Source organism: Ambystoma mexicanum, chromosome 7q (genome assembly GCF_040938575.1).
Source record: "Ambystoma mexicanum isolate Mex_15411 chromosome 7q, UKY_AmexF1_1, whole genome shotgun sequence".
Classification (NCBI taxonomy): Eukaryota; Metazoa; Chordata; class Amphibia; order Caudata; family Ambystomatidae; genus Ambystoma; species Ambystoma mexicanum.
Genome location: NC_090941.1, coordinates 1,042,893,615 through 1,042,916,125, shown reverse-complemented (window position 1 = coordinate 1,042,916,125; position 22,511 = coordinate 1,042,893,615).

The following is a 22,511-nucleotide window of genomic DNA, read 5'->3' as shown; positions in this document are numbered from 1 at the left end:
TCTTACCCACTTTGGACCGTACTAATAAATGGGCTGGTAATCGTAAACGGTCTTCAGTTTGCCTACTATGTAAGAAATCTTCTACAGAGTCATTGAAACAGCGAGCGCTCTTTTATACTAGCCTAACAGAGCGTAGACCATTTTAATATGGGTTACCTGGGGAGTAAGGGGGAGACCTCGGGAGATTTGTTCTGGGCTCAGCTCATGTTGGGGGACAGCACTTCATTCGTTTTAGCATTGTATAACTTTTTAGAGGAACCCCTTGAGAAGCTTGAATTAAGTGTATAAATGTAAGAATGTTATGTTTTCTTTTGTTTATATAGGATGAATGATGTTTTTATGCGTTTCAAAAAATTGTGCTGTTCTTTTCTTTTTTGTGAAAAGCTTGCTTTGTACTTTGTCCAATGTCCAGCTGTAACACAATAAAAATAATAAAATAATTGATTAAAAGTGGTCAGCAGCCATGGCCTTGAACCCTAATTGGTGCAAAGTAATAAGATGCCACAGCCAGTGATATGATATATGACAGGTTATTTATAACACGCTTAATACCGCAGACCTGGGGATCGAACCTGTGTTGCTCTGTATCCTCTTGATTCCAAGGCGAGCAAGTTGCCCCTGAACTATCCTCCCGAGACAAGCAGTGGGACATTGCTATTTATTAGTAAAGGGGATATGGGCCACAGTTGTAGGCCATGACCACTGTCCATGGCCGAAGACAATGGGTAGTGGGTGTCCTTCTTTTATCATAATTAGACCAAAGTAGCGAGTATCCACGGCAGATGGCAATGTGGGCCAAGGTTATTTACTACAATAGGGGAGGTAAGATATAACATAACTAGTCCCTATGCATTCTGTGGAAGAAATGTAGCCAAGCAACGGTTATGAAAAACAATTCAACTGAACAAACCCCATGAAATTCAGCAGATTTCAGAAGTGATGACAACCTCAACTCTGGAATCCCGCTGTTGCTCAGTCTATTAGCACATAGACGATATCACAGATGGCATCAGCAGTGACTTCAGAAATGACATAGTTGATGACATCAACAGGGGGGGCTGATAATATTGTCGTAACTTCCAACACCTGCTGGTTTTCAAGGGTTTTGTTGTGTTGACTGTCTTTAAATGAAGTGTTTTTTCCAATGGAAAATTGTTTGCGGTTTCGTCATGACGGTTATTAGCACAATCTCAAAGCTTGTGAAAAACTAATTGAGTTGCATTGGAAGAAATCCATTTGTACCTTCAGCCTGAACTGCTGGAAGGATTTGCAGCATAACGTTTTCAGGAGGAGCAGAGGCCTGGTCCTGAAAGTGTGCTTCCACCAATTCGATGTTAGACTGTAGAGCAGTTTGGAAAGAATTCCCAGGAAATAGGTAAAATAAAAAGTGATTTATTTTTGGGGCTTCACAGATTTACTTTCTGGAAACTGATTGGCTAGTTAGGAAACATGTAATGGGATTGGTTTGGAATACAAACATGTTTTCCCCCAAATACTGCCTTTGTAGTATGCTAACCTTTTCCATGTCATCCAAGTTTGTCAGAACATTTATCAGGTTTTCTGCCATTTTTGATACATATTACACCCCTTTGGGACCTTCCTTAACTTACTTAGGATTGGGGAGGAGGGTCTTGGAGGGGTCTTATATGCCTCAAAGCCAGCAAGAAAGAACAGATTTTACTGCAACATTTGTGGACCGGGTAGTGGGTTCGTGAACCTCTCTGTGCGCGAAAGGGGGCATATTGCATCCCGCTTTGGTGTCCCTGAGGCTCTCTAAGGTTTGGGAGGGGCCTAGAGGCCATACACCTGGCATATGGCCTTTGGCCATGGCCCACAGACCCACTGTAGGGTACATTGACTATTGTCTATGGCTGTAGTATCTGTCCAGTGATCCATGGACCGGCAATGGTTTAACGTGGCCAATGGTTATTCCCCATGAAAATTTTCCCCAGGCAAAGTTCCTATTGCTTATGGCTGTAGGCCAAGCCCAATGCCTTCTTTGGGTAAGTTGGTTAGGCCTTCGGCATGGCTGATAGCCATGCCCTGGAAATGTGGCCATTGGACATGGCGGTAGGGCATGTCCAGCGGACTATGGACACACACTGGGGTAAAGTGATACCGGGGCCTAGCGACATGCCAGACATGGTTGTTTGGTTGATTTGTCTTTTTGGAGCCTGGAGCATGGCGGAAGGCCATACATCCAGCAAATTGGCTATTGGTAATGGCTGTATGCAATGGTAAGTAGTCTATGGGCCTGCAATTCGGTAAATTGGCCAACGGGCCTGCCCATGGACCAGGCCCAGTGGCTACTTTGGTTGCTGTGGTGGGGCATATGTCAAAATGAAGTTTTTACTGCAAAATAAACAGAGGGATACCTCCCACATCTACCCCCACTCCTCATTTGTATATACCTAAACCACACCCACCATATTTCTGTTTTTGCAGTAAAAAATAAACTGTAAAAATGCGGGGAAAATGTCCTTCTGCCAAATTGTAATTCAGAAAAAAATGATAATACCCATGTGCCATGGCTAAAGGTCATGCCCTGGTAAAGTGGCACTGGCCATGGTCGTTAGCCATGGCCAGTGAGATTCTGACCCGTGAAGTTGAGTGAAGGGGCCACCTAACTAGGATGCATGCCATGTACAATGGCTACCTTAAGTGGCTTGGTGGGACCTGGGTCATGGCTTAAAGCCATGTCAAATGCAATGTAGTCAGTGTCCCACCTGCCCAAATGGGGGTAAATCACCAATAGGCCTGGTGTGTGGCCATGCCAGGTGGCTACTTTGAGTAATGTGGTCGGGCCTGGGGCAAGCCAAAAGCAGAACTTGGGGCAAGTGCCATTGGATGTGGCTGCAGGTCATGTCCAGTGGTGAATAGATCCTCATTGGGTAAAGTGGTGACTCGGCGTGGCTGAAGGCTCAATGTCTACTTCACATGGCTTTGCAGGGCCTGGAGCATTGCCAATGGCCATGCTTCAGACAAAGTGGCTTCTGGCCATGACTAGAGGCCATGGACAGTGGCCTATACACCTGCAATGGGGTACATTGGCCACTTTGGTTGACGTGGCGGGGTACGGGTCATGGCAGAAGACCGTGCCTTCTGGAAAGTGGCCACTGGCCATGCACAGTGAGCCACAAAGCTGCATTGCAGTGATCCTCACTATAACAGAGACCAGGCCCAGTGACCTCTTTGTTTGACTTGGAGAAGTCTGGTAATGTCTGAAGGCCAATGACAGTGACACCTGGACTGGGTATAGGGGAGAAGTAGTCTTGGGCATTTCCCATAGTCTTGGCTGAGCGTGGGGCATGCCAGAAGGCTGTGTTCCAGAAATAAAGTGTTCTCTCATCATGTCTGCAAGCCATGACCAGTCGTCACCTTTCCCGGGGTATGGCCTTCCCAGCGACCCACAATAGGGATAAAGTAGCCATTGGGATAGACAGTAGGCCAGGTACACTGGCACTTTACATAGCTTGGTGGGGCCTGTGGCATGGCTGAAGGCCATGCCTGGGCAAAGTGTCAGTGAGCCATGGACCTAAAGTGGGGGTGCATTGGCTACAGGCCATGGTGGCCCACAGGCAGGGAATACGTGGAAAGTAGCCCCAGACAACACTCTGAGGATTGGCTAGGTGTGGGGTGAAGTGGCAACCAGTTAAGGCCACTAACACATTGCTTAAATGGATGTTATGGCTTAGTTGCTGTTGCAAAACATATGCAATATCAGTGAAATAACATTGTTAAAGGGATGCTATAGTCGCAAGAATGCAAACAAAAAACACAAATAGGAACCATAACTCGTCCTCCAGAATGTACTGTGTATGAAGCCTCCATCACATGAGAGGGCGTCGCAAAAGATGTCAACTATGACGTCACAAAGGATGCCATCCATGACATCACATATGACATCACGATAGGCGCACACTGCAACAAAAAATAGCACTGAACAAGCAAGCCATATATTACCAAGTGCCTTGAACATTCTCTTTAGTGACTGGTATCCACACATGTGTATTTAAGACATTTTAATTTGTAACACTGTTCCTAGTAGCTATTACCTGGGTCGGGTGGTTTAATGCTCTCATTTCTCACAGTTTTATAGTAGCGTTTATATAAACAGGTTCTAGGGCATGTCTCTTGTGCAAGTGGACTATGCCATGTGTGTACTCTCTAATGAATGTGGGGGCTGGTAGTTGTGCTTGATATACGTCTATGATAAATGTGTAATGTGCAGGTAACCACTTTAATGTTTTCTTTTTACTTTGCCCCATGGGAACGTTTCCTTTCTCTTTCCAAGTGTATACACTACACAAACCATACGTTCTTGTCCATTTAATGATTGTCCCATTAATATTGACTGTTGACTTAAACATACCAAACTGCCCGTGATATATTTGTTGCACAACGTGTACCCACTGGCGATGTCATATGTGATGTCTTTAGTCATGTCATGGATGACATTTGTGACGTCATCAGCAAATAGCATGCACACTATTATTTCTTGTGATGTCATCTGCAACGTCATGAGTGGCATCGTGAGCAGTACAGCTCAGTAGCCAAGTTATGATTTTTGGGGGGAATGCTGTACATATGTTCATGAGGTCACACTTCAGATGAACATTTTAAGAAGGTCATCTGAAGTTCGGCCTGGACGAATCGCCTGATGTTCAGGTGATTCGAGGTTGCATCAGCAAAGATCATCCAGGCCATCACAAGGCAATCAAGCCCTGACTTTGCACATGCTCCAAATGCCTTTCAAGAATGCACACCTGTCGAAAAATCTATTTTTCTTTCGACCTGTCTGCCTCCGGCCCCAGTGGGTACTGGTAGAGTATGGAAAAGGGATAAAGCCTCTCCTCCCTGCACTGCATTGCTACTGTGCCGGCCCACTCTGATCGGGCGTGACCGCAGGATCCTGGCAATTGAGTTCCTGACTGCAACAGGTCATCATCTAGTTGGCATCAGTATCACAATAGTTGATGTATGTATAATTACAAACAATCCTACCCATCAGTAGAGCATCACCAGCATCAAACAGTAACAGGGTCACTTCCCCTGTCTCGTTTCCTGCATCGTGTCCATTGTCTTGCTTGCCAGGGAGTACTCAGTTTCCACTCCTCCTCCAAAGCCATGAGCCATTGGCTGGTGGACTGTGGGCCGTTACCAAAACACTGCGGTTGTGACAACAGAAGACCAAGCCATACTACCACAGGATCTCTCCAACAGAATCTACTAAAGATCCACCGTTACTGTGAAGAATGTTATTTATTTATTTATTAGCATTTATAAAGCGTGCAGCAGCCCGTGGGCATTGTGGCGCTGTTACAGACAACGTTCGTAATTGCAAAAAACATACTGAGTTACATGACAATATATAATACAAACTTGATTACATGAACAGTCCAGCATAAAAACAAACATAGTAGCCAGGGGATGCCTAAGGTGAGGGGGTGGGGGCGGGGTGTGGAAGCGAGGTGTGAAAAGGCTGAGTTATTTGAATAGTGTGTTTTTTTTTTAACATTTTGAGGAATGCTGAGAGGGAGGTCTCAGCACTGAGTGCGTTGGGCAAAGCATTCCATAATTTGGGTGCTACATGTGGGAAGCCAATACCCCCTCGCTTTGGCCCTTTTGATGGGCAGGGTGCGCAGTAGCTGCCCCGTCAAAACACTCCGCTCCGTTCCTTCGTTATCGACCTATGAGAGGAGCGGCTCTAATACGTCAATCTGCACTGCTACAAGTGGCCACCTCAGACCGCCTTTAATCAAGTAATGCCAGTCATGATCTTTGGACACTGACCCTCAACATTTTAGCAAGACCGGGATGGAATCTGATTGGGAACGACCACAGGATACTTGCGAGTTGAAATCCTTTACGCAATAGGCCATCACCAAGTCAAGTGAGACTAGTAACAATCTTTTGCCAGTTATCCCCAACTATTGGTCAGGACATGAACACGCATCTTCAACCGATGCTGTATGAAGACCACACGACTCATGTCCCCTTCATCCCACTTCATTATCACAGACCTTATATCATGAAGGTTACCCATAGAGGCAGGCATGACTCAGGTCACCTTCCGTAGTGCCAAGCAGAGGCTGGTCGCTGGGTGCTTTTGAGCCACTTCCCTAACCCCCCCCCCAGTTGAAACTCATAGACAAGTAAGATTGTGTACTAGCCACAACCTTGCGTTGTCTCAGTTTTACAAGGGGGGTGGCGGAGGGGGGGTGGTGCCATTACTTGCTGCAGTTAGCAATTTACACCATATACCAATGGCACATAGTGCATAGAATACTTCCAATATAAACCCCAAACACTACATTTTACTATTAACATACATGAAAAGCATGATGGAAAATATACATAGAAATTGTACCTTTAAATAGCAATCAATTCCATATATCTGCGTCTGAGTGACCAAATACATCCTAGAAGATTAGCAACATAAAATAACAGATATGGAGCATTTACACACTGGAAAAGTTGTGTCGCTATACCAGTTTGCCCGATCCCTTCTCTTCTTAAAATAGGTAAGATCCATTTCGACCTGCTTCGTCTGTAATATGGACAAACAATAATCAAGTGAACTGCAGTCTCCAGTACATAATGGGCAGTGTTCAGAATTACCTGATAGCCACTTCAAAGTTCTACCAGCCCATGGGAGAATATTAAGGCGGAATAATGAGTGTCTCACGGCCACACATCATGAAACGCTTTCACTGGCTTTATATCATTTGGGATGGGACTTACTTTTGCCAATGTACTTAACGCCACACAAGCAGTTCTTATAGTATATCTGCAACCAAAGCAAAGTGGATCTTTCTTAGCCGAGCTAAGTAGTGAAGCCTGCGTAGGACCAACTCCATATGAACTGCAAAGTGGCAGCAATTTTAGGCAGGCACAAAATAATAAATAAATAAATAAATAAATACAATCTCTTCCATTTTAGGCATTGTGTGTTAGAGATACCCTCAGAGTTCGGCCCGTAAAGTGTCACTGATCTAACCATCTTACTATGATACAAGGCCAGATGTATGTTTGTCCAATGCCGTCATGCGCAGTAGAGGCTGCCCGAATACACAGAATGCTCCGCTAGAGGGAGCTATTGCCTTAGGATATACAGTAGTACAATTCTCATAGCTCCACCTGTTGTCACCACTAGAGGAGTCTGTAGGCTTAGGATCTATAGTGGGCCTACAGTGTTAATGAAAACCTGAACTTTGGCCTGTGTACACGTGCCTGTACACTAGTTATCTTATAAACAACCATCATTGGAGAAATAGGTTAGTCTGGAATCGGTTAGCAAATGACCGAATGGCTCCTGATCTTTGGGTACATTTAGATCTGGAGCACTCTGTATGCACAGACCAGCTGTCATTGAATCTTCTCCTGATCCCAAGATAATCAAACATTGATGCCTGATAAATGTTCTCACCGGCATTGCTAAACGAACTTTCTAAATGTGCAGTGCATGCAGAAGTTATGCAGAATATCGAGTTGGTTCCTAATGGCCATAAGGGCTTTGGAAATAAAAAATAAAAAACACCATCTAAGTACATTAAAATACCCTTTTACTACCTCCAATAATTGGACCTTCCTCAATCTACATTTTCTATATTGTCGGTAACCCTGTTGATATATTGGAGGGATACACATTGAGCTAGTACTGTTCCTTCTCTAACTTCCATCTTCTCCCATTTTGACATTAAAAGAGCTGGTGCACTCATGTCCCTGGCCATACCTAACCCTGCCAGAATTGTCTCTGTACATTCCTGTTAATAGCTCCCAACAAACCATTCTGAGCTCCCAAACCTTCTGGAACTGCCCACAATGTCCTTCTGTCAACACTATTGAAAGGCAATTTTAAATCTATGAATATAAAATGAAGAAACAATTTCTTTAGTAAGATATATTTTTGGAAGAGCGCTATATTGATAAAAACTTGCACTATTGTGTCAGTTTTTCAGAAAACCGTCTGCGTGATCTTATTTGTGCTCTCTTCAAAACTAGAAAGGATCTCTTTTCCACATACTATTGACATACTATTCAGGAATGGAATTGGTCAAAAGTTCTCATGAAGAGTATTGTCAGAGGACCGATTCCCTCTTGGTGCCACCTAGATGAACTTACAGCACAGCACCAAAAACCCCAGCACAGAGAAGCTTTCCCGCGTCATGCATATGTCTCTTGGACTGTGCATTCTTCTATATGGCAATTCACCTGCAATCCTTGGATTGCCTGACCCCAGGGTGTTCCTCTTAAAGGGCCTGTCACTGTGAAATGCTCAATAAATAAAAACATTTCTATCCCTGGTCGAGGGATAGAAATAGAAGTGGGACACTGGTGCTTCAACCCGTTGCTGTAACACTGTAAACAAATAAATGTGCAGGGTCAGGAGTTATCCTTTCATGCAATGCACATTCCCCTGCACCTGTTCTAACCAGGAGCAGAGGAATGGCTTTAATTTTTGCACATTTTAAAGCACATCCCATTTGAGTATTTGGGGTGCACTTTAAAAGGAGAAACACCCTCTGATGTGTACAAAAGCGCTTAGAGGTTTAAAAGGGAAGCTGAATGTGTGCATTCTTGTGTGCATTGATATACCCTTTGTGCCGGGAGATTTGGTGCAATTGATGAGTTGTGATAGTGCATCTCATCATCTGAGCCCAAACACATTTTGAGAATGTGCCCCTATGCGAGTGCCTTACTTGTAATTGGTTGTCTCTGTTGGCAATCTAATGAACAATGGTCCAGGTGCTCAAGACTTGACAAAGGTTTGTTTTGGTCTTATTTTTGTCCGAATTCTAACTTCAGTTGATTATTGTAATGATTGTCACTTGTAATGTGTGTTTGAAGTGTGTTCCTGTTTCATGTGAAGATCCAGTGCAAAGCAAGGGGTTTTGCTTCTCATACCTGACTCCTTGGTGCAGCAAAGCATCAAAAACATTTGGGAATTTCATAACCTTTTAATGCAGGATGGGTATGTGTAACTGTATGCAGCCTGCAGGAACTAAGTCAGTAACAGGAGAGGATAACGGGCTGAGAGGATAGCTCTGGGGCAACGTGTTTGTCTTGGAAGCAAGACAACGCAGAGCAACACTGGTTCGAATCCGTGTCCCACTCTCTGGTAATGAGCGCGTTATGAAAGAACAATTCATTTGTCCTGCTACTATGGGTGTCCGAACGTGATTCAAGGGCCTAACTATGTCAACACTCATCATGATTTCCTCACTAGTTGACAGTCTCAGGGAAGTAACACCCAGTACGCTTATTGGCTCAAAATGTGCAATGTCTGGGATGTATGTTGGTTTTACAGTTTCAGGGATTTAGCACCCTGCAAGCTCTGTGTCCGGCTCAGAACGTCTTACCTTCTGGTTACCCTCCCGGGCCTGTTGTGACCCTTTAATACATTTCTGCATGCAAGTATTCCATCACCCTTGCTTCAGGGTTTTTGTCAGTCATCGGTATTGAGGCACACCAGCCACTGGTTATGTTATGTTATCCGAATTTATTGAGCACACAAACGCCCGAAGGCACCATGGCGCTAACACTTGAGCAGAGTAGATACGCTTTTTACAAACACCAGAAAGACTAGAGGAAATATTTCTCTAGACCACTTGTGAACTGCCCTCTACAAATTGGTACAATATATTACATTCACAGGGTCACTTGTTTCCCCAGATCCATTAATGTCTGCCCATTTGTATGTGTTGTTACTCATTAAATCATCACATACCATTCTAATATGTATCAAAAATATCAATTTATTTATTTTTCTATAGAACATAGATTCATAAAAAGCATACACTTCTATTATTGTGTCAATCGTGTATACAACATTCTAAAACAAAATTACGGTTTCATCATATTCCAACTGTACTTCAACAATGTTATGTTGTCTCTAAATTCATCAATTGTTCATTGTCTCATTTATATTTATTTTAAATATGGATCTGTGGTCAAATACCCTCTCCAATTGAGGGGGCACATCCTAGTCCATACCACTTCTACCTGTCCATGCTTACTTCACTCATTCCAGTCTCTCACACTACTTTGACAGAGAAGATAAGCACCAGAAATAAAAAACAAATATTTTCAGCAGACGCTGAAAGGCAAGGTGGTCAACAGTCTTGCGCAATGCGAGAGGAAGGATGTTCCAAGCTTTAACGGCTGCAACCGAAAAGGCACGTCCACCAGTACGCATAAATAAATAAATCGGAATCGAGGAACCGCAACAAGAAATGCAGACTGGGATCGAGACACTGGAGTAGGATTACAATGGGGAAATTTGGCCTGGATGTATTCAGGCCCCAGGCCATTAAAGGCACCGTGCATCATACATAAGGACTTAAAGAGAATCCGCTTTTGTTGATCTCTCTTGCCATAGTCTCCTGGTGGGTCACTGTGGTTGTTTGACCAACTCCGCAGCTCCCTCTCACTCTCCCAAGGTCTGAGAATCAGTCCTAGGAATAGTGTGTGGGTTTTGGGACATTTTTCCTTTGCTGGCTGGTGGAAAACAAAAGTAGTGGCGGGCAAGTTGGACAAAATGTACCAGCGAAAACGTTTGTGGGGAGGCCAAGAGTTTGGGGGTTTTAGGAGAACTGGTGTGCATTTCTTCTCAAGGTCATGCTCTAGGATGGACGGGGTGCTGGCGAAGGGCTATGTTGAATCCCTCATATATCACCTTCAGGTTGCCCCGCCTATTGCTGGTGGCCATCCCTGTCACTCTCTGACCCACAAGGGTACATCACCCTATGGCACTTTGACAAACTTGTCACATTGAATAGATTTGCTGCAAGCTACCGGTCTGCAGAAGTGGGTTCCTCTAACATCACTGGCAAGTCATAACTTTACTATTTATTGTTTCTATGGGGATGCTCAATGATTTTTTTCTTTCCCGATGCTTTTAATGATGTGACTACTAAGCCAACTGTTCGGGACAGTCTTCATTTAAAAAAGATGCTTATGAAGATATAGGTATTCATTATGAGTTCCCCGGTCTAGAAAAAATGCTGGTAATTCTGGCACCAACATTTTTTCTGGACCCGGCAAACACAAGTTTGATATGATATGATAGGTTATTTATAATGCGCTTCATACCCAGAGGATTCTAAGCGCGGACCCGGGGATCGAACCTGTATTGCTCCGTGTCGTCTTGCTTCCAAGGCGAGCACCTTGCTGCTGAGCTATCCTCCCGAAACTTGCCTCTAGGGGGGCAGTGAACTACCGGCAGGCCCCTACCAGCAAATAAATGCTGGATTCACCGGCACCGGTAATTCAGGCAATTCCATAGGACTCCATGGAATGGGATTTACCGGCATCTCCACCGACCGTAATATTCGTGTAATACCAGGATATCGAGCGGTGGAAACGGTAAGGCAGTTTTACTGGTATCGCACCGGAATTATTGGCACAACTGTAATGAGGGCCATAATCATCGTATTGCAGAAAAATATTTGTGATGTTGCTCAAAGAAGTACCTATTGTTTTTATGTATAGCAAAGAACAGTTTTCCTTTGGTAGTTTTGTGATGCGATCTGCAAAATACACCTTAACATGTAACCAGCTGTGCTTCCAGCGTATTTGCATGTTTGTTCGGCAAACTAGCATGGAATAATATAAGGTCTGACATGTTCCCCGAAAGGGATTTCATGATGATGAATATTTAGCTTAATATTTTGCTGTGCATATGGTATGATATGATATTAATTAAATGCATTTTGAAGGTATATGGAAAGAGTCCACATTAATTGTATATTACCCATAAAAGACTTAATTATAATACATTTGTTGGACATGCACAGTTTACAAGAATGGTTACGTTAAAACCCGCATGAGAAGTGAGCCATGGTGGCACACTGTATCTACAATGCACTGAATCTATCCTAGAAAAGCTAACATGCTGGACTGGTCTCGGAAGCGTGCACATCATAATGACTGCAGTGTTTTTCAGGGTACATCACTGGCACAGATATACCTGGGAGAAACAGGGAACTCTACCAGGGCTTTGGATATGAAATAGAATCAGCACGTCAATGTCTCTGAAGCACGTGCCGGTTTGCACGAAGGCAGAGGATTATGCAATTACCTAGAATTATCATCGCATGTCAATATCTCCCAGAAGCAGGTAATTGGACCTGTCTGCTGAGGATCTGTAATTTAAATTGGAACAGAAGGGAGGCGACTTTGAGAACTAGAAGAGATTATATTTTATATGGTATTTTGAAGAACAACAATTTGTTCAACCTACATCGTTTCTTGCACATTAAAGGGAAAACACCACACTATTGAATTCAAGAACATACTGTAAGTCACTCAAATATAAATGGAAGGTCAAATAAAAAGTAAAACATTACAAAACTATTCCTTCTACGAAAAGGAAGTATCGACGAGTACAGGCTGATGAAATTGTGGCCAGCGCAAGGGTGTTCACTTTCCAATAGTAAACATGATGTTGGTGTTGCCACTTATGGGCAATTGCCATGTGTATTTATATTTTATTGAATTTATATAGCGTTTTAATCCAAAACGCTTTACAAGAGGAACAAACAAGATACAGCAAACATTACATAACAATTGAATTAAACCAGAAAGATGTTATAGGAGGTAGGAGGTATGAGCAATGATGAGAGCAGAAGTAAGAGAGGAAGCAGAGGGAGTAAGGGAGAAGGAAGGAAGAGATGACGATTAGAAAAGTGCAGGAAGTGGGGTGGGAGGGAGTAGAGTGAAAGGAGAGAGAGAGGTGGAAGAGAAGGAGAGGGAGTAGGAGGTGTGGGTAGGAGTACTAGTAGAAGTAAGGGAGGAAGCAAAGGGTTTTAAGGAGGTGAATGGTAGAGATAAGATTTTAGAGAGGTATGAAAGTTAGGGAAGGAGGAAGTAGAGTGGATGAAGAGGGGAAGGCGGTTCCAGTGGTAAGGGGCAAGCAGTTGGAAAGAACGGAAGCGAGAAGGGGCGCAGGGTGGTGGTGGAGAAGAGAGTAGGTAGAGATTGGCAGAGCAGAGAGAACGAGAAGGCGTGTAGAAAGTGAGGAGGGAGGAAAGGAAGGGGGGCAATACCATGGAGGGATTTGAAGACTGGACAGAGGAAGTTGAATTTAATCTGGGAGAGAAATGGGAGCCAACCTAGAGAGGTGAGGGAAGAGGAGGTAGAGTCATGAGGAGAGAGAAGGCAAAGGGAGCAGATGGCAGAGTGGTAGATAGATTTGAGTGGGGAGAGATGAGAGGAGGGAAGTCCAAAGAAAATAGTAGAGCATTAGAAAAGTCTAGAGAAGATGAGGGAGGAGTTTAAGAGTTTAGTCGCGTGAAAGGTTAGGAAAGATCGAATTTTACGGTGATGTCGGTATTGGCATCATCTGACCAGGTACCCACACTGTTTGCCAGCTAATGCCATCATATCACTATCTCTGCACTACCCTTAATTGATATTGACTGCCGTGAGATGCGCTGGTACTCGCTTCATGAGGCAGTCATGTGACTGCCATCATATACCGTTATAATATGTTCAGGCACTCACACTGTGTGTCATGTATTGCCACTAAGGATGCAGACACCCATTAATTTGCCAAACCTTGTCATAATATATACCAGCTATTTATCACGGTTTATTACACAGTCACACCCAACTCAGGGAGTTCCTTTCCCCCCAATGAATGTGGTGCACAATAAATCACTTTGATTTTGATTCGCTTCAGTTTGGTAATGCCACCAACCCGCCTGGCACCCAACCCCAACAAGTACCCAGTGCCACAATGGACTACGAACCAGGCAAGTGTGTAATAAGAATATATATATTTATTACTTTATTTAAACCAAATTTGACAAACAGACTAACATCATCATCCAATGCTGTGGAAACTCAAGAACATAAATGACTTTCGTAACGGCACCAACACAGCATTCTTTTCAAATCATCCACCAATACAGAAATAAAACAATACAAGACAGACAGTGATTGCTGATTTGGTTATAATATTTTTCTCCCAGCAACCCCCACCCTCCAAACATCCATTACACTCAATCTCTCTGAATTGAAGGCCAGTGGCAGAGAGTGGGAACACAATGGGAAAATTGTTCTGGGATTAATTCTGATAAAAATGCACTCTTTGGAAAAGGGATTTAAGGGGAAAAAATCATTGTTCTATTTGTTACCATGGATGCACTATGAGGGACAGAAAAGCAATGGGGATAATTCGTTTTTGCCACCCTAAACAAAACAAGCAGGGCTGTGTGGTTCTGGTCAGAGCACAATGCATTAGATGGAATGGATGCATTAAAGAAAAATCGGACAGAATAGATGAAACATGTAGAGTTGATGGAACAGAAGAAACGGATGGAGTGGATGGAAATGATGGAAGGCCTGAATGGATGGAAAGGACCCAGAGGATGGAACGGATGGAGTAGATGGAACCGATGGAGTGGATGGAACGGATGGAGTGGATAGAACGGATGGGGTGGACGGAAAGGATGGAGTGGATGGAACCGATGGAGTGGATGGAACGGATGGAGTGGATAGAACGGATGGGGTGGACGGAAAGGATGGAGTGGACGGAACGGATGGAGTGGATGGAACGGATGGAGTAGATGGAGTGAATGGGGTGGATGGAATAGATACAGTGGATGGGACAGATGCAGCAGATGGAACGGGTAGAGTGTATGAAAAGGATGGAGTGGATGGAAGGGATGGAGTGGGTGCAATGGATAAAGTGGGTGGAATGGATGAAGTGGGTGGAACGGATGAAGTGGGTGAAACGGATGAAGTGGATATAATGGATGATGTGGATGAATTGGATGGAATGGATGAAATATAAAGAACTGATGAAATAGACAAAATGAAAAGTAGATGGAATGTGTTGAAGGATGGAATGGATGGATAAAGAGGATAAAAGAATGAAATGGATGGAAAAGGTGAACGAATTGAGTGTGTGGAGTAGATAAAACAAAAGGAGTGGAAAAAACAAATGCAATGGACCGAACGGATATAGCGGACGGAATAGATTTAGTGAATAGAACAGATAGAGTGATGAAACGGATCGAACAGATGGAACAGAGAGCTTGTTGGACTGAGTCTACTTGTCAGCACGAACAGGTGGAATGGATGGAACAGACGGAGCAGATGGAGCAAATGAAACGGATCGAACGGAGTGGACGTACTTGTTGGAATGAATGGAATGGATGGTATAGATGGAACAAAAGGAATAGATGGGACGAATGGAACCTGGAACAGATGGAGCAAATCGGAACAGAAGAAATGGATGAAGTGGATAGAACGGATGAAGTGGATAGAACGGACGAAGTGGATAGAACGGATGAAGTGGATAGAATGGATGAAATAACTGGAAAGAATGCAGTGGATGGAACCGATGCATTAAAGGAAAAACAGACAGAATAGATGAAACGTGTAGACTGGATGGAACAGAAGAAACCGAGGAGTGGATGGAAATGATGGAACGGATGGAATGGATGGAAAGGATGCAGAGGTTGGAACGGATGGAGTAGATGGAACCGATAGAGTAGATGGAACCGATGGAGTGGATGGAAAGGACGGAGTGGATGGAACGGATGGAGTGGTTAGAACGGATGGAGTGGATGGAACAGATGCAATAAAAAGAATGGACAGAATAGATGAAACATGTAGAGTGGATGGAACAGAAGAAACGGACTGAGTGGATGGAAATGATTCAACGGATGGAATGGATGGAAAGGATGCAGTGGATGGAACCGATGGAATGGATGGAACCGATTGAGTGGATGGAACGGATGGAGTGGTTAGAACGGATGGAGTGGATGGAACGGAAGGAGTAGATAGAATGGATGGGATGGATGGAATAGATTCAGTGGGTGGGACAGATGCAGTGGATGGAACGGGTATAGTGTATGAAAAGGATGAGTGGATGGAACGGATGGAATGGATGGAATGGATGGAGTGGATGGAATGGACAGTGTGGATGAAACGGATTGAGTGGATGGAACTGCTTCAATAGGTGGAACACACAAAGCTGATCAAATGAATAGAAAGGATGAAACAGAATGAACACATTAAACGGATGGGAAGAAGAAATGGGTCTACAAAATGGATGGAGTAAGCTATGTGGACAGATGGAGTGCTCGATCTCAAGCGCCTAACTGATAACCACCATATTACACTACCACGTCTACTCTCTCCTATACACCAACACTCAACTAAAACACAGCGATACTATGACACATTCGGTATAGCTGTTCTCATACTAACACCTGCGACATACTGCTCATCATCCTAAGTAAACATAGCAGGCTAGCACACCGCTAGCTTAAACGTCTCCCCAGGCCTAAAGCAGCCACAAATCAGTCTGGGTGTCACCCTCCAGAATGAACACATATACCTGACCCCCAACCACTACACCTGCCGCTAAGAAGCAGCTATCATGCAACTGCCACACCGGCTGCACACATATCTGGTGCACACACGCACCTTTTGACTCTTTCTCTCTCTACTGACTAGAACTACGGTTCCCGAGGGCATTCAACCTACCAGCGCTTTGAGATCATACCAATGATATATAAGACGCTATATAAATGACAAGTAACATAACATAACATAACAATGGGAACACGGGGGTAATTTCGTTTTGCACCACGCATATGCAAAGGCACTACCAGGCTTCACACTTCTGATTTAAAAGTATCAATGGAGAATTTTGTTTAGTACCCTGCACACTCACATGGAAACAGGATTTTGTTATTAATTCTTTTGGCAAATCTTTATGTCTATACTGGCTCAAAACACACTGGGAAGAGCGTGTTGGTTTTGAAAGCCAGCAAAACACATCCCTTCATTGCTATAGAGGAATTCATTGATTTACTTTAATAAAATATGTTAAGGATCTACAAAGACAAACAGGATATTTTGCCATGGGGAAATAACTAGAACAGTACTTAAAAAATGCAGGGCTTACACAATCTATGGCTTTGGGGATAGTTCTACTTACAGAAGAGGCCTTGGAATGGGCATCAGCGAACAGCATGGCACCGCTGGGACAGCAAGGGTGTCAGTCAAGGATACTCTCCTTTGAATCCTCCAAGGGGTCCCAGTCAGCTTCCATGTCTCCTGGTTCCTGTCTCCAATGCAAGATTGGGGCTTCTCTGCTTGGATGTTTCTCGCATGAATATATTTTTAAGAACTACATTTTTAGGTGATTCAGATAATGCTAATCTGATGTTGGAAAGCCTTCCTGTGCAGAGATACAGTTTTACTTCATTTACTCAGGAGCCGTATCAGTGAAAAATATGCCACTTCATATTTCTCATGCTCATAATTTACTTCACCCTTACACCAACTTTCAAATGTCTCGGAATCAAGGGAAGTCCCAAATCACATTTTCATTAATAATTTTAGGTATGTTTATTACACAAAAATCATTGTAGCATGGTTCAATGGGGTTACTGTCACCTTTAGTGAAAGTCTGGAATGACCATTGTGGCATCCACTCTGCCCTGTTTATGCAATAATATGTACTTTTCTATTGATTCAACTGCAGCCTTTTATTCTTTATTCTCTTAAATTGCATGTTTCTTTAAGCATGTGACCAGCCAGAGGCTGGCTCTTGTTTATGTTTACCTCCCCTTCAAGGCCTGTGAGGCCCTGATAGCAACCCTAATGGACATGTTATGGGAATTGTGCCCTCAAGGTCACTTCTGCCGAACGAACAGGCATGGCCTTATCTGTCTTTACGGGTTTACATCTAAACTGTGTATTTCATTCTATATTTTTAAGTAATAGCCCTGATTGATGGTTGACAACCAGACCCCTCTACTCAGGACATCAGAGGAAAGGTCTTGGAGGTTAAGTTTCATTCTTGGAGAAATGACCGGCTCATGTAATTCTTTCTAGCAATGGATTTTACACTCACAGATAATGCATTTTACATAACATTTCATACAGCATCTGGGCCTATCCATATGTACTGTACTCCTTTAATTTCACCGTTTCAAAATACATGAATATCACTTCTGGATTGTCCATATGTATAGGGCAGTAAGGAATTTTTTTTATTTCTTGTGAATTGCAATGAGCTCAGTTTCACTTGAGATGCCTGGAGCACAATCTGGTATTACATTGAAGATAATCTACGCACTGCTGTGTCTTTAAGTAAAAGTGTAGCTCTCCATGGACTGAGAAAAATGGCATTATCAGCCACATGTCTTTCTTTTCCTTGCTGAAATTCATCGCACATATCTTTGCACTTTTAAGATTCAATCCCACTTTCTTTGCTTGAGGTTTTAGGGCTGTTTTTGGTCCAAAAGGCCTCATGTCTGGCATCACCATTACTGTGCTGGCCTTATACTTCAATGGCCATTTACAAATCACTCTGGCCTCTTTATTTTTGGCATTCAGGGCTATATTTCGCCACACATATTGCTACCATATTAACATATACGAAGCTCAGATGACATATGTTCCCATCATATGCCCAGTTGCAGTTTGTGCTATTATTGCCACCATTTGCTTGCTTGGAAACACCATGATGCGTGCGTTGCCCTATTATACCCATGTACACAAACCATTCAAGAGGTATTGGTGACCTTTGGCCAGATACCCAGCCTTTTGCAAGCTGTCAGGCTTGGACTCTTCAATATCACACAGGAACTGATGCCATCCGGCCAGACCTACTTCACCGTACAAACCCTCCATCAAGAGATATGATGACCATCGATCTCGGGAGGATTGCTCATGGGCTACAGGCTCGCCTTGGAAGCAGGACGCGAGCAACACAGGTCCGACCCCCCCGTCCACGCTTAGAAACCCTTTTGGTATTAAGCGTGTCATAAATAACCAATAATAATTATATCAAATGGTGCGTTAGATGGATGAGTTGGCCAGGACCATCTTGGCAAGACAGGAACAGGTGCCTTCTATCAAACGTGCAGCGTAGAGGCAGGACGGTTAGCTGTGCAGTTACATGGGAGTGGTCCTGGACGAAAACTGAAGAGTATTCACTACCCAGACATGCCTAGAGCCCTAGCTACTGCCCAGAAGTACAGATTCACAAGGTGGGTGGTCCAGAGGAGGCGCCAGGCTGGAATCCCTGGTGGAGTCACTCTGTGGATGAATGGGCTGGACTGGACAGACCATTTGAGTTCTTGGTCATAGATTTCAGCAGGAATGAGTGACGAAGACGAGCACAAGCCAACTAGGTCTTTTGCTGGGATCATGGCAGCCAATGAGACAGCAGTGATAAATTAAATTGTGGGGAAAGGTGTATGGAAACCGAGCCATCTTTGGTAAAAAGTGGTTGACACACGTTGGCTGCATCTTCCGATGAACACAAGGCCAAACTTCAGACAAGGTTATCTTTTGCAAAGCCTCTAAGGAGCACTGAGGCCTGTCAAGTCAGCGATATGCACAAGAAGCTGAGGTGATTCCTGACAGCACCGCCCTCCTGTCCCCAAATGAAAAGTGTTTGCAGGGGGGCAGGAGTGGACATGATGGAGCCACAGAGACATAATAGTCGATCAGGTATTCACGTGTGTACCCTTGTATGACGCAATCCAGGACATACTGAATCTCAGTCACAGCAGAAGCTAGTGCGCGTGCCTGTAGGATGAGCAAGCCTCAGAAGGGACACATGAAACACAGGATGCACGCACCAATGCTTGCGATTAGCAGCTACCAGTGAAACAAGTTTTAGATCTTAAAGGGACCAACCAAGCAGGTCTTGAGTTTGTGGCAGCCTTGCAGGATCTGAATGCCCTTTGTTGAGAGCCAAACATGATTCTGAACTATATAGGAAGGAGCTGGTTAGGATTTGGGATCAGCACAGCATTTATAGGTGTCTTCACCCCATGCTACCCACCAGAGCAGCCTTTACCACCTCATCAGCCTTAACCAAATCCCTAGGAGTGCCGTGAATGGTGTTGCAGCCGGCAGGAAAATAGCATTTCTCCACCTCCAATTTTAATATCTTTTTAAAAAAATTAATACTTAATGTGAACAAAATGAAAGATCCCTGTTTCTCTAATTTCACAAAACAATACATATGTGGACGTGTAACCTCCCTATTTGCCTGTATTCGGAAAATGCAGAAGGAAGGCATTGATATGAAGGCATTAGGACCACGGCACAGAGACTGGAAATTATATTTTCAGGTCTGACCAGAAAAGTATTGTAATAGCACCATAAGGGTATAACATGTTCTAATGCAGCCAGCCATTGGGGGAAATGTAATGAAGTGAGGGCCCGTTCTTGTGGCATGCTGGAATGTGAAAGTGGAAAGCTGCAGCAGATAGGAATGGTGTAGCTATCACTAGTGGCTTATTGTGATCCAGCATTATTGTGGGTTATGCTGCCTGGCCCAATTGGGATGGCAGCATCTCGCATGCTACGCCTCAACTTGCCACCACCTTCTTTTTACAGAGCCTCCAGTCTGGAGTGGCCTCTCGCTTTGTGGCTGGGAATCTAGCCACATCCTATTTGTGGGCATGAGTGGAGCGGCCATACATGGAACTGGACATGTCAAGACTGAGCATGACTAAGAATGGAAACATGAAAATTGGTCATGTATGTTATGAGCGACCACTGCAGAGTTAGTGTACATGTGCTGACCAGATATTTGGTAATTGCACACACCTGACACTGTACGAATGGTGACATGCCTCTTCCTACTATTTGTCATGGTATGATAGGCCCATTGTTAGTCATATTGTTGCTGACCATGCCATTTTCTGTGCGTGTTGGAACTCGCCATACTGCTGCTGTATATCCTGGGAATGGCTTACATAGCACTTGTATGTTGGCACCGGCCACATCTGGTACTAAGCATCGGGAAAACCTACTATTGGCCAAGTTGTGACTGCCCATTTAGAATAAGAATCGACAGTAGGCACATTTTATGAGTATGGTGGCAATTAATTCCTATAGGTTGTAGAGGGATCACCCAACAATGCATAAATGATATTATCTTAAAGAAGTCTGAGTTAATTTGATGTATTCCAAAAGCCTAACTATAGGAACACCCAACGTCCCCCGGATTTCCTATATTTCTAAAGATTCTTTCTTGCTCCTTGCTTGCTGTTTCAGAGATATAGCATACGTGATATAGAGCCCAGCTTCCTTCTTGCCTTCATACTGTAAGGAAGGCATGGTATCAAAGGAAGACAGTCACAAGTGATCACAGTTCAAGGGAATTTGAACTTTATCAAGGGTGGGAAAAATGCCTATCCAAACCGAAATCTAAGATGGGATCAAGCTACGACCATCAAAAAAGAATAATGCAGTCCTAGTGGAGTCTCGTCAAATAAAAAGGTCCTATACTAAAAATCATTTTGCCAATCCTTCCTGCTAAGTTACAAATAGTGTTGGGTAGTTTTCACAAAAGAAAGAAGTGTTCACAAAATGATACATCAGGACGTTCAAGATGTTGGCCTCCCTTCGCCACATTTATAGCATTGGACAAGGCAGTTCACTAGAGCTTAACACACTGTTGGGCTTCTTTAGCACAAGGTCACAGTTCATTTTACCAACATCTGGGCCTTCTATGCCCAAGTCCCTTTACAATCAAAGTCTCTTGATTTAGAGGGCCTGATTTACCAAAATGATTGAACAAAATGTTCCTTCGCAATTAGTCAAGTGGGGTGATTCACTCTTCCGCCCCGGATCCCCGAGCCAGGATCAGATCCTTTCTATACAATTAGCTTACCTCAGCTGGGTACAGACCACTTTTAGTTCTCAGACATCCCTCAGTCCGGTTCACATTTGCCACTCGCAGGCATCCCTCAGTCGGGTTCAAATTTGCCACATCAAAATCTTCTCGGGTGACTTGCGGTTCACCCCGGATCGCCCTCTTCCAGGCTCAGATCCCCTTTTTACACAATTAGTCTCCCTCAGCTGGGCTCACACCAATTCCCGTTTGTTTGCAATCAAAGTCTTTCAATTGTGCATGGGATTTGGCTTGACCGGCTGCAGGACCACTTTGATTTCAAAGTTCAATAATTTATCACACGCTCAGTTGGGTAACAAACAGAGACCTTCAAGAGAGCACTCGCGTGGCGCCAGACCCCTCTGCATCTGGTACTTATCTCGGTATCATAAAGCAATTATTCACTTGTTAGTCATCTTTCTTCGTACAATTTCCTCGTACAATTTTGCCGCTTGCAACCTTCAGCGTAGCACAGTCCGCTCTGCTATTATCAGTCCCCCCAACTAACTGGCTGTGTTTTGTTGATGTAGCCAAGGACAGTACAACAGTGGCAATCAATTCTGTCCACCTTGGCTATAAATGTGGGAGGGCCCTGTGTACCTTCTAGACACACTGCACCATTGTTCAGCTGCAATTCCCAGGCTTATGTTTCTTTTCTTTGAGGCTTCTTAAAAGTCGCATTTTTCCTCTGAGAAAGTTAAGGGTAGTTCACTCCTTGCCACCCTCTCTGGTTGTGCCACCTTTCTCCTTCATTTAAACTGCCATCTCGGAACTGCTGCTTCCTCATGTGTTTTGCCTTGCTCATAGTGTGCTGTCATGCTCCACCTTTTATCCGTGCGTGGAA